The 12,427-nt window shown below is 42.3% G+C and overlaps 1 protein-coding gene across 1 annotated transcript in view; it reads left to right on the forward strand.

Annotated features, from left to right (window-relative positions):
- SNX10 (sorting nexin 10) overlaps positions 1-12,427 on the forward strand; it is a 68,869-nt gene that overhangs the window by 11,545 nt on the left and 44,897 nt on the right. The gene's annotated exons all lie outside the window — the stretch shown is intronic.

A 12,427-nucleotide genomic window follows, 5' to 3' on the forward strand; every position in this document is an offset into this window, starting at 1 on the left:
GCAGCAGCATGCATTGCATATGCTGTCTACATTTTACAATAGCAAAACAATTATATAACAGCAAAAGCAGTATGACCAGAAAGAACTGGGACTCAGACATCCCAGTTTATTTAAAAGATTTATATCTTGCCTACCAACTTCAGATCTGTTAGCTTAAAACACATTTGAAAATAATTGGAAATAAAACAGTTGATACAAAAGCAATAGTCTGAACTAACACTTGACAATGTTCAGTAGGATGTCTGCAATAATTGTGAGTCACATGGAGGAAGAAGGTTTCTAAACGCATATGAAGTTCCTATTTAGTGCCTCAGCGGCATCTGGAGATAATTGCTACTTGTTAAATCCTAAGGTTTTTGTGGAATGTTGGACTAGTATCCTTAAGGCCCAGGTCTGAATCCCCACTCTGCCATGGAAACTTGCTGGGTGATCTTGGTCCAGATACACACTCTCAGCCTAACCTACCTGGAGGATAAAATGCAGGAGAGTTTGACGTAAGCTGCTTTGGGTCTCCACTGGGGCCACAAGGCAGGGTATAAATAAAGTAAGAAAATAATAATAAATGTACTGTTCTGCTTCTCTGGCTTTGACAGAGTGACCCTGAGGTCCAGGCTGCTTTGTGTTCCCAGAGAAAAGGCCCTCTTATAAACTGTTTGCTTTTTCTTTTATTACTGTTGCCTCTCAAACAAATGTTTATATTTGTCTGTGTACTTGTGTGCCTGTGGGAAAGGGCTCTGGCACAGGAAGGCTCCTACGCTGCCATTTCCTGAGACAAACTTGACTTCAGTCCTCCATCTGGAAAATGGAGAATAATGGATGTCTGATGTAACAGGGTGATTGTGAGGGGGAACATGATAAACACTGGAAGACGTTTTCCTATTTGAAAGTACAGTAGGAAGAAATGCTAATGACAAGTTGTGGCCATGGAGCTGTTCTGCTCATTGCTTTATCCGGGATCCTGACAGTATGCTTGGGTTGACTTGAGCTGAAAATAAGCTCATGAGAGTAGTCCACTCTTGTGAGCAGAGTAGTGTAGGAGCCACAATCTCTCACAAGCAGTGTTCGCCAATGGACAATGGGCAGCTGCCCTGGGTCCTATGCTTGGGGGGCAAATGCCCATCAAATGGGGGACGACGACAGAGCAGGCTCCTGCCATCACTTGTCCCTGCCCAGTCGAGGGCTTAGACAGCTGGCTTCTAGTGGCAATAGTGGCTCCCAGCCACATTGCAGAGGGTGAGGGCACCACTTGTTTGGCCATAACGAGGGGTGCCTGCTGTGGTGGTGGGGCAGTGATTCTGGGGCCCCATCCTGGACTTTTGCCCAGGATTCTGGAGTCCCTAAGATCATCCCTCCTCACAAGTTGGCAGCTCTCTTTCCGTGAAGTAAAACCCAGAAGTGGCCGTTTTTCTTTCCATGAAAAGAGAACCACAATCTTTCATGTGTTCCTGTATAATGCTGCTGACTGAATAGATTGTTGAGTGAGCAGGATTCCCCCCACCCCCTGGCCTGTTACTGCCAGTGCAATCCTAAGAACACTCTCCTGAGAGTAAGCCCCACTGAATAGACCTGTGTAGGATTCTGAGGGGAACTGCTTAGGTTTGTTCTCTATGTGTATTATGTGAACTACCTTGTTGAGATTCTTCTCACACACTTTGCTCCTGCTTGGAAATTATTTCACTACTGGCAAAGTCTTTTGTCTTGTTGTTTTAAAGTAAAGTTATGCCGCTTCTGTTAACTTGCTTGAACCTGACAGTTGTAAGAATGACAAAGTAAAGAAGAGGCATAGTTAGTAACCCACTATTACAGATCATGTGAACAGACAACAGGTGTAAAATGAAAAGACTGAGTGTTGCGTGATGTCTGCTTTTTTTCTTGTAGCTCTTTTGCACCATGAGAATTAAGAGAATTACTCCCTGGGGTTTATTTTGATAGAAGGAAATATTCCGTATTTATTACTGTGTCCACACTGAGGAAATAGGTATATAAGGCCCCTCCCCTCCCTTTTTATTTATTCATTTAGATTTGTACCCCGCCCTTCCCGCCATAGCAGGCTCCGGGCAGCTCACATAATAAAAACACAACAACAATAAATATAAACATCTAAAAACAATCTTTTGAACAGTTCACAAACAATTCATTAAAACCATTTACAATATATTAAAGTGCTAGCAGTTGACTTAGAATATCTAGATGGTCAAGCGACATCCCATTTACTGGAAGGCTGACTAACTTTCAGAAAAACATTATGACCCTTTTAAGCATGAGGAAAACATCCTGGTTCTCTTCAAGCTTCTTTTGCTTGCAGCATCTAAGTCCATCCTAGTCAATTATGTTGCTTATGCACAATAACAGTAATTAAATGCTATCTAGGCAAACCGCAAAAGGAATGTTCAGATGTTAATTGCACGTGTCACATGAATGCACAGTAGCCAGTTAGTCACACTTTTTTACCTCTGGGATGAGATAAACACAATATATTAAGAAACGGAAGTAGCATTTGTCCAAAAATATTTTGTTAAAACAAGGTTCCAAAAAAAACCCATCTAAAAATGTAAGATTTCCCCCCCCCCACGAGACTTTTCTTAACGTGAACACATTCTCTCTAAATATTTGGTTAGCAGGAAGCATTGAGAAGGCACAAGATATTTTGAACATACATTCTGATCATGGATTGTTTGTTTTAGAAGTTACAGGTTGAGGTCCACAGGGAAACAAAATGAGGGGGAGGGGATAATGTGACACTGTGGAGTTCTGGGCACTGCTCTAGCATTCTGCGACTCTTCAAGTACCCTGGGCCCTCAGTGGGTCATGAGAGAGGGTTGTTCTAGTTAATTTACAAAGTCATATGTTTCTGTATTCTTGGGCAGCCCCCAGATATGTAGAAACTCCTACCCTTGTATGCTGCTTTCATGATTTGCATGAACCACCTGTGTCTGTATCACATCTGCTCGTGTACTGACCTGAAGAGCAGTCCTGGGCAGATGAAGTTTCAGGAAAATTAAGGCGCACAGAGGAGCATACCAACATTTAAAGGAATAAGGGCATGACCAAAGAGTGAGATGACTGAGCAGGTCAGAAGGCAGAATATTTTTGACGATGGTATATATTGGCTTGCTGTCTCTTGGTGGTGGCTCTGCTTCTCTGTGTATTTTTCTGTAATCTCCCTGGGCCACTGTGAACTACAGAATTAGCAGCTTTCTGATCCACTGTTGTAAGCCATTTTTTTTGGTCTGATACCTGTGTTTTATTTTAAAAAGTTGTTTGCTTATTGTAATGTATTCAATAGCTGTCATTGAATGCCTAAACATGTATGCGAATCACCTCATAGAAATGTAATGTTAAGCTTCGTCCTGGGCTAGGATCCAAATACATCCAATCGCATGGCTAGCCCAGGAAGAACCAACCAATCGCATATCAGCAAGCTCCCTGAGCAGGAACGTCGATAATTGGTCCTTATGTAAACAATCTTATTGGTTGGTAATGTACAGTAAAGGCGTGGCTATATTAGCCGGGAGAGTTTAAAAAGGGAACAGCTTTAATGCTAAAGCTGTTCTGGCTATCAGATATGGATCCGTGTTGGAGTTGTGCTCGAGTTGATGAATAAAGCTATTTCTTTGCTGAATCACTCTCCGCCTACTTTGTTAAGCGAGCGACTTAACACTTATGCTATTAGTTCAGCTGCTTCACCGATTCTTGCACCCTGCTGTAAACAGGCTGAAATATGTTTATTCCCTACTGAGCTTATTGCCAAGAAAAAGAAATTAAACCAGTGTTTGCCAATAGGAGCCTAATAGGAAGTCTCCTGAAGCACACAGCTGTCTTGTCACAGTTACTATGTACCTGGCGAAAAAGAGCCGGTCAATTTGTTTTTAAAAGTTGCATATTCTCAGGTGGATGCATTTAAAGTGGAAAGGAATTCCCCAGTGTTTATGCAGGTCTTGGCCACAAGGTATTGCAACACCTTGGAAAGTTTCTTCCTTTTATGATGCCTTCAGGCTTTGTCTGGGTGTGTGTGTATGTGTGTGTGTTTTAAAATGAACGGAATAAGTCACTGAGAAAGGCAACATTTCTTCATGTTTCCCTTACAGTGAGGATCTTTGGAGGTGCCAATGTACTGCATAGAACTTCCGTTAGTCATACACATTAAAAACAGAATGAATGGATTGTCATTCTAAATCATACTTAGCCTTAGTGCCCTTTGGAGCATTGTCTCCTGTTTTGTTTCTGTTCTCTCTGCTTCTGGCAATCTTCATTAATGTGGGCTGATCTTACAAAGATAGTTAATTTAGTGTTGACTTGGTGTGTGGCATATCCTGCCATAAAAAGCAGGGGCTGGTTTGAGCAATGATTAGTTACCTTCCAGCTCTGTGAGCTGTGCTTTGAGACTTTACAGTGGCTATTATTTAACATTAGGGTACTAAGGCTGTTGTCTCTCAAATTTTACCCAGCATTTATGATTACTGAGATGGAGGGTGCTTGGTTGAACTAACTGTAATCTCTGTGCAGATGACTGAGGTGTGTCCTCATACTGAAGGGAGCAATTGAAGAGGTATCTTAATTACAGCATCTCTTCAGATGTTCTAGTCTGAAAAAAAGGACAGGGAACTCCAGTTCAAATTCTCCAAAGGTTTAGAATCCCCAAGAAAATCCACATGGTCTGATATATTCCCTCTTCTCAGTGTGAGTGTTTTGTTGGCTTCAGTCATTGTCAACTATTGTTTCTGTGCAGCCCTAGCATTACAAGTATCTTCATTTCATGGTGAGAACATACTACTTTCAGTACTTAGGCTATGGCCCCAAGTCAAGAGTATCCATAAACTGCATAGCTATTGTGGTATCTTACCTCTGAAATCTAGATATGACTGGCATCTAGTTCAGCCCCATAGCCAGGATTTTTTTTTCCAGGGAGGACACTAAATTAAATTAAATTGAACTAATTAATATTTCTCTCTCATGGATCATTGCGTTGACATGGCGAGGGGGCTTGTGTGGTTCAATGAGGCTGTGAGCTATGCTGTGGAGGGCCACCCAGGACAGACAGGCCACAGCGGAGAACTCAGACAAAATGTGATGCACTGGAGAAGGAAGTGGCAACCCACTCCAGTATCTTTGCCAAGAAAACCCCACGGACAGTAACAAAAGGATAAAAGATATGACGCCGGAAGATGAGCCCCTCAGATCGGAAGGTGTCCAATATGCTACTGGGGAAGAGCAGAGGGCAAGTACAAGTAACCCCAGAAAGAGTGAAGTGGCTGGGCCAAAGCCAAAAGGACGCTCAGCTGTGAATGTGTCTGATGGTGAAAGGAAAGTCCAATGCTGCAAAGAACAATACTGCATAGGAACCTAGTCAAGGTAAGCTTGACGTGGTCAAAAATGAGATTGCAAGACTGTACATTGACATCTTGGGAATCAGTGAACTAAAGTGGACAGGAATGGGTGAATTTAACTCAGATGACCATTATATCTACTACTGTGGCCAGGAATCTCGTAGAAAAAATGGTGTGACCTTTATAGTCAACAAGAGAGTGCAAAAGTCAGTACTGGGATACAATCTCAAAAATGACAGAATGATTTCGGTCCGATTCCAAGGCAAACCATTCAACATCACAGTAATCCAAGTCTATGCCCCAACCACTGATGCAGAAAAGGCTGAAGTGGACTGGTTCTATGAAGACCTACAACACCTCCTAGAAATAACACCAAAAAAAGGTCATCATAGGGGACTGGAATGCTAAAGTAGGAAGTCAAAAGGTAACTGGAAAAATGGGCAAGTTTGGCCTTGGAGAACAAAATGAAGCTGAGCAAAGGCTAACAGAGTTTTGTCAAGAGAACACACTGGTCTTAATGAACACCCTCTTCTAACAACCTAAGAGGCGACTCTACACATGGACATCACCAGATGGGCAACACCAAAATCAGTCAAAGATGGAGAAGCTCTATGCAGTCAGTAAAAACAAGACCTGGAGTTGATTGTGGCTCAGATCAGCTTCAGGCTTAAACTGAAGAAAGTTGGGAAAACAACCATGCCATTCAGGTTTGACCTAGATCACATCCCTGATGAATATACAGTGGAGGTGAAGAATAGGTTTGAGTAGATTTGATAGACAGAGTGCCTGAAGAACTATGGACGGAGGTACATGACATTGTACAGGAGGCAGCAATCACCACCATCCCAAAGAAATGCAAGAAAGCAAAGTGGCTGTTTGATGAGGCTTTACGAAGAGATGAGGAAAGAAGGAAATCAAAAGGCAAAGGTGAAAAGGAAAGATTTACTCAACTGAATGCAGATTTCCAGAGAACAGCAAGGAGAGATAAAGAGGCTTTCCTAAATGAACAATGCAAAGTAATAGAGGAAAACAATAGAATGGGAAGGATTAGAGATCTCTTCAAGAAAATTGGAGAAATCAAGGGAATGTTTGTGCAAAGCAGGCTATGAAAAAAGGACAAAAGTGGTAGGGACATAACAGAAGCAGAAGAGATTAGAAAGAGATGGCAAGAATACACAGAACTATTACAAGAAGGACCTCAATGTCCTTGACAACCATGACAGTGTGATCACTGACCTTGAGCCAGACATCCTGGAGTGCGAAGTCAAATCAGCTTTAGAAACCATTACTAACAACAAAGCTATCAGAGGTGCAGATATCCCAGCTGAGCTATTCAAAGTCTTAAAAGATGATCCTGTTAAAGTGCTGCACTCAATATGCCAGCAAATTTGGAAAACGCAACAGTGGCCACAGGATTGGAAAAGGTCAGTTTACATTCCAATCCCAAAGAATGTTCAAACTAACACAATTGCACTCATTTCACATGCAAGGTCATGCTCAAGAACCTACAAGTTAGGCTTCAGCAGTACGTGGATAGAGAACTGCCAGAAGTACAAGCTGGGTTTCAAAGAGGTAGAGGAACTAGAGATCAAATTGCCAACATTCGCTGGATTATGGAGAAAGCAAGGGAGTACCATAAAAACATCTACTTCTGCTTCATTGAGTATGCTAAAGCTTTTGATTGTGTGGATCACAACAAACTATGGCAGGTCCTTAAAGAGATGAGAGTACCAGACCACCTCACATGTCTCCAGAGAAACCTGTATAAGGGTCAATAAGTGACAGAACCAGATATGGAACAACTGATTGGTTTAGCATAGGAAAAGGAGTACGACAAGGATATATATTGTCACCCTGCTTATTTAATTTATATGCAAAGTACATGATGCAAAATGCTGGCCTGGATGAATCACAAGCCAGAATTAAGATTGCCGGGAAAAACATCAACAACCTCAGATATGCAGACGATACCACTCTAATGGCAGAAAGTGAAGAGGACCTCAAGAGCCTCTTGCTAAAAGTGAAAGAGGAGAGTGCAAAAGTTGGCTTGGAACTCAACATCAAAATAACTAAGATCATGGCATCCGGCCCCATCACTCCTTGGCAAATAGAAGGGGAAGTCATGAAAGCAGTGACAGACTTCACGCTCCTGGGATCCAAGATCACTGCAGACTGTCACTGCAGCCATGAAATTAAAAGATGCCTGCTCCTTGGGAGGAAAGTGATGGCGAACCTAAACAGCATGATAAAAAGTAGAGACATCACCCTGCCAACAAAAGTCCGCATGGTCAAAGCAATGGTATTCCCAGTAGTCATGTATGGCTGTGAGAGTTGGACTATAAGGAAGGCCGAGCGCCGAAGAATAGATTCTTTTGAACTATGGTGCTGGAGAAGACTCTTGAGAGTCCCTTGGACTGCAAGAAGATCAAATCAGTCAATCCTAAAAGAAATCAACCCTGACTGTTCCCTGGAAGGCCAGATAATGAAACTGAAGCTCAAAGACTTTGGCCACCAAATGAGAAGGGAGCACTCACTGGAGAAGACCCTGATGCTGGGAAAGATTGAAGGTCAAAGAAGAAGGGGATGGCAAAGGATGAGATGGTTAGTGTTATCGATGCAACGAACATGAAGTTGAGCAAACTCAATGGGGTCCATGGGGTCGCGAAGAGTCGGACTCGACTGTGCGACTGAACAACAACAAAAAATTAATATTTACTCAGTCTTCTTTATTGTTATCTAGGGGGATGAGGAGGAGGAGTCTGGATTTATACCCCGCCCTTCACTCGGAGTCTCAGAGCGGCATACAGACTGCTTTCCCTTCCCCTCCCCACAACAGACACCCCATGAGGTAGGTGGGACTGAGAGCTCTTTCAAGGACTCCCCTTGAGAGAACAGCTCTGAGAGAACTTGTGACTGACCCAAGGTCACACAAGCAGCTGCATGAGGAGTGGGGAATCAAACCCAGTTCAGCCAGATTAGAGTCCACGCACTTAACCACTACACCAAACAGGGAGGGAGGGCAGCATGGCATAGCCCGATCTTGGAAGCTAAGCAGGGTCAATACTTGGAATGGAGGTCACTGAGGAAGACTCTGCAGGGGAAGTCAGTGGCAAACCACCTCTGCTTCTCACTTTCCTTAAAAGATCGGCTTGGTCTGCAGCCTTTGCAAGGTCCCCCCCATGAGGGGGTGCCATGCCTTGTGCCATGCAGCCCCCCTGCAAATGACCGGACTCCAAGCCCCTCAGCCGCCTGCCAGCATCGAGCCTGGGTGGGTGGAATGATCCATTTTTTTCAGGAAGGTCCTGAAAGCTAGCCATATGCTAGTCCCATCCTTGCTACTGACAAGTGCAGCTGAGTCTTTCCAGAAGTTGCTGAAAAATAACCCTGGCCGCTAGTCCCAGCTCCCTCAGTGACAAGCTTGGCCAGAAGAAGGGAGGAAGGAATCAAGGTTGGTTAGTCGTACACAGTGGCATGGCTAAAAAAATACCGTCAAAATTCGAAAGTAAAGGGGAAGCTTAGGGAGCTTGGGGTGAGGGCACTGCAAATCCAATAGGGGGCACTGCTCTGTGTGCCCACCACTGGCTATGGCCCTGTTCTAGTTAGAGATCCTAGATAAAAGCATCTTGATTGGCTGGAGACAGTCCTGAAATTTCTTTGTGCAATATGTCAATGTTGGCAAAAACAGTTTAACCTCTGGCACAAAATTCTAATTTATTTGTGCCGTTTTGGGCTCTGTTCATGCTTCAGATTGTCTTATTCAGGACCAAGCCACTTCTGTTTTTCAATTTGATAGGCATGTTCCTTTGGGTTCCTGGCTAAACTGCATATCAGATCAAGAGTTTGTTGGGATTTATGAAAGCATTACATCTATTGCCTGATATGCTCAGGTACAGAAAAAGCTAATTAAATGTAATGTATTTATTTAGGACACTTTAATCTTACCCTTTCTCCAAGAAGTTTAGAGAATCTTACATGGATCTCTTCCCACCTTCATTTTCAACTTATAACAGCCCTGTGAAGTTTGTGAGCCCAAAAGAGAGTCCAACCAGTTGGTTCAGTGTTCTAATCTGTCAGTTTTCCACGAGAGCCCATGTTGCTCAGAGGTTCTAGGAAGACATTCTCCTATGACAGTTGAAATTTCCACCATCTTCAAAGGAAGCCCTATTTCTTACAGGGGTGCCGTAGGGAATCGCTCATGCAATAATTTGGGGGACAAAGGGTTTTTCATGGCATGACACTCAACTTAAAGAAAACAATTTTTAAGGAACTGTTTTAAAAATATAGTATTTAACCATTCTACAAGATTTTATCAGTTCATGGACTTAAACATTTAGTAATACAATAGTTGTATCAAACGCCCAGCTTCAGGGTCATATGTTGGAGAACCACAGTAAACTTTGGTGTTATCTCATACTAATGCTTATAAATTGAGGCTATCTTCTGCAAGGTTCAGTTCTTCCATGTGAATCTCTTCCAAACCACAGGATAGTTGAAGTGGTTGAAGGAGGAATTTTCAGACCTCTGGATTATTTTACATGATTGTGTGTTTTGACTGCATAAAGTCTGGTTTTCAGACTTCTGTAATAGTAATGTTACTCTGGGCCATGTTTCCATAATATTTCACTTTTCTGTCTATTGGGAAAGGATTTTAACAATTCTGATACCTCCATGAGTAAGTCAGAAGGACCTCTTAATTGACTCACCACACTCTTCCACTCAATACATTTTTTGCTAATAAAATGATTATTCTATCCTATGTGAAGCTACAATAGACATCATGAAATAACAAAGCTGTGACCCAGCAGGGCTTTCCCCCCTGTACTTTATAAAAAGTGCAAAAAAGGGCAACTATGAAGAAAGGTTAAAGAGGTTGGGGCTGTTTAGCTTGGAGAAACAACATAATAAAGGTTTACAAAATTATGCATGGGAGAGAAGGTAGAGATAAAAGTACTTTTCTCCCTTTCTCACAATGCAAGGGCTCCTGGGCACTCAATGAAATTAACAAGCAGTAGGTTTAGAACAGATAAAAGGAAGTACTTAATTAACACATGGAATTCAGTGCCACAGGAAGTGGTGGTGGCAGCTACAAGCATAGACAGCTTCAAGAGGGGATTAAACATAGGGAGCAGAGGTCCATGAATGGCTATTAGCTGCAAGGTATAGATGGAACACTGTTTCTGGGGCAGTGATGTTCTGTATTCTTGGTGCTTGGGGGGCAACAGTGGGAGGGCTTCTGGAGTTCTGGCCCCACTGGTGGACCTCCTGATGACACCTGGTTTTTGGCCACTGTGTGATACAGTGTTGGACTGGATGGGCCATTGGCCTGATCCAATATGGCTTCTCTTATGTTCTTATGTCCTCTTAAGGCTTTTAAAAATGTGAAGTATTATTTAGCATATTACCTGCACCTCCTTCTCCTAAATTATCATGCTTGCCGACTAGCAACTTCATCTTAAGCCCTTCTCTTTGTGCCTCCATCTATGGGGGTGACAGGGTACAACCAGAGATAGCACTTTTTCAGAAGTGGCACCTCTTTTTGTGGCACACATAGCCCCTAAAGGTCTGACTGGCATCTAGTCTGTTCTTCAAGTGCCTGGTAGACAATTTTATTTGCTCAAGTCTTCAGCTGAACCTTTTCCCCTCTAACATGTTTAATTCAACTTGATTTTGATCTGCGTGGTTTGTCTTTATCTGTAATTCTTTTCCCTTTATCTGACCCTGTTTTTATGGAATCTTGTGCTCCTGGTAATCTATTTTATGCTTTCTATGCAGATTTTATTGTATTTTAATATGTTGCTATTGATTTAACTGCAGTTTACTTTTTTTAAAGTTGACTTTCTTTAGTTTTTAAATTCAGTTGGGTAGTTGTGTTGTTTTGAAGCAATAGAACAAAGGCTGCAGTTAGATGACAGGCTTACTGTGGTCTGGCCCTGCCTCTAATTAATCCAGGGGTTTTTTTTGTAACAGAGGTTGTTTTTTTTTAATTTCCCTCTCCTAAAAAGGAGAGAATTTTATTGCTTTTACATTTCAGAAAGTTAGGAAGGGTATATAGAGGGGTAAAGAAAAGTGTTGAGTGATGTTAAAAATTAGTATATTAATCTTTTATTAGTAAAGTCAAAGTCAAAATCTTCTTCTGCAGCTGGACAATCCCTTTTTCTTCTATATCTTTCAAAACCGGTTAGTGTGTTAATAGTGTCCCTTTGGGGTCTAACAGAGTTTTGATCAGACATCTTACCCTTAACCCGCTTCACTGTGTGCTGACCTGTGGTTGATCAATCAGACATGGCAGCCATGGAGTGGAGTGGTCAGGCAGCTTCTAAAAATTGTCTTTTGAGCATGCACATAAGCGTGTATTGGAAACAGCACTTCAAACACCTGGCAGGATGGTGGTGGCTGGTGGCCAATGGGATTGCTGGAGGAGGCTGCTGGGATATGTAGTACAGTGTGGGGAAAGTGTTTTTGAAACTGTGCTTTTGAGGTTTTTAAAAGAAAAACACAGTTTTGAGGAGCTCCTCTGTGTGTGTGTGAGAGAGACATGTCTATAAAATGTCTGTAAAATATAAAGGCACATGTGGTGCTTCATAGCCATGGTGAGAATATGCAGTTATGTGCACCTTGCTAACTGCCTAAAACAAAAAGCCCCAAACCGGAAGGGAATGTTCAGACTTCCCAAATGGCTTGAGAGTACGATGGATTGGTCAGACTTCTGGAGATGCGGGCTGAAATTGCTGACACCAGGAAGGACCGGACTTTCCCCAGTGTCAAATAATTCTTATTCAAAGACTGATGAGAATGGGGTGCCAACAACTGCGGAACGGAAGACAGATGCTGCTGTCTGATCATGCATTTTAAATCTGGAAGGGAACGGCAATGACACTGAATCAAACAGCTCATCTGATTGCAGCCAAAGTTTGAGTCCAGTGGCACCTTCAAGACCAACAAAGTTTATTTCTGGGTATAAGCTTTCGTGTGCATGCACACTTCTTCAGATACATTAAAATAAACTTCCTCAAGCCTACTTTGTTCTTTAGTGTTTAAAATTATTTTAGTGTAGATTTCCAGAGAGGTGACTAAGAAATAATCTAAATAAATAAGTGTTA

The sequence above is a fragment of the Gekko japonicus genome, unplaced genomic scaffold (assembly GCF_001447785.1).
Source record: "Gekko japonicus isolate JY-2015 unplaced genomic scaffold, Gekko_japonicus_V1.1 scaffold341, whole genome shotgun sequence".
Taxonomy (NCBI): domain Eukaryota; kingdom Metazoa; phylum Chordata; class Lepidosauria; order Squamata; family Gekkonidae; genus Gekko; species Gekko japonicus.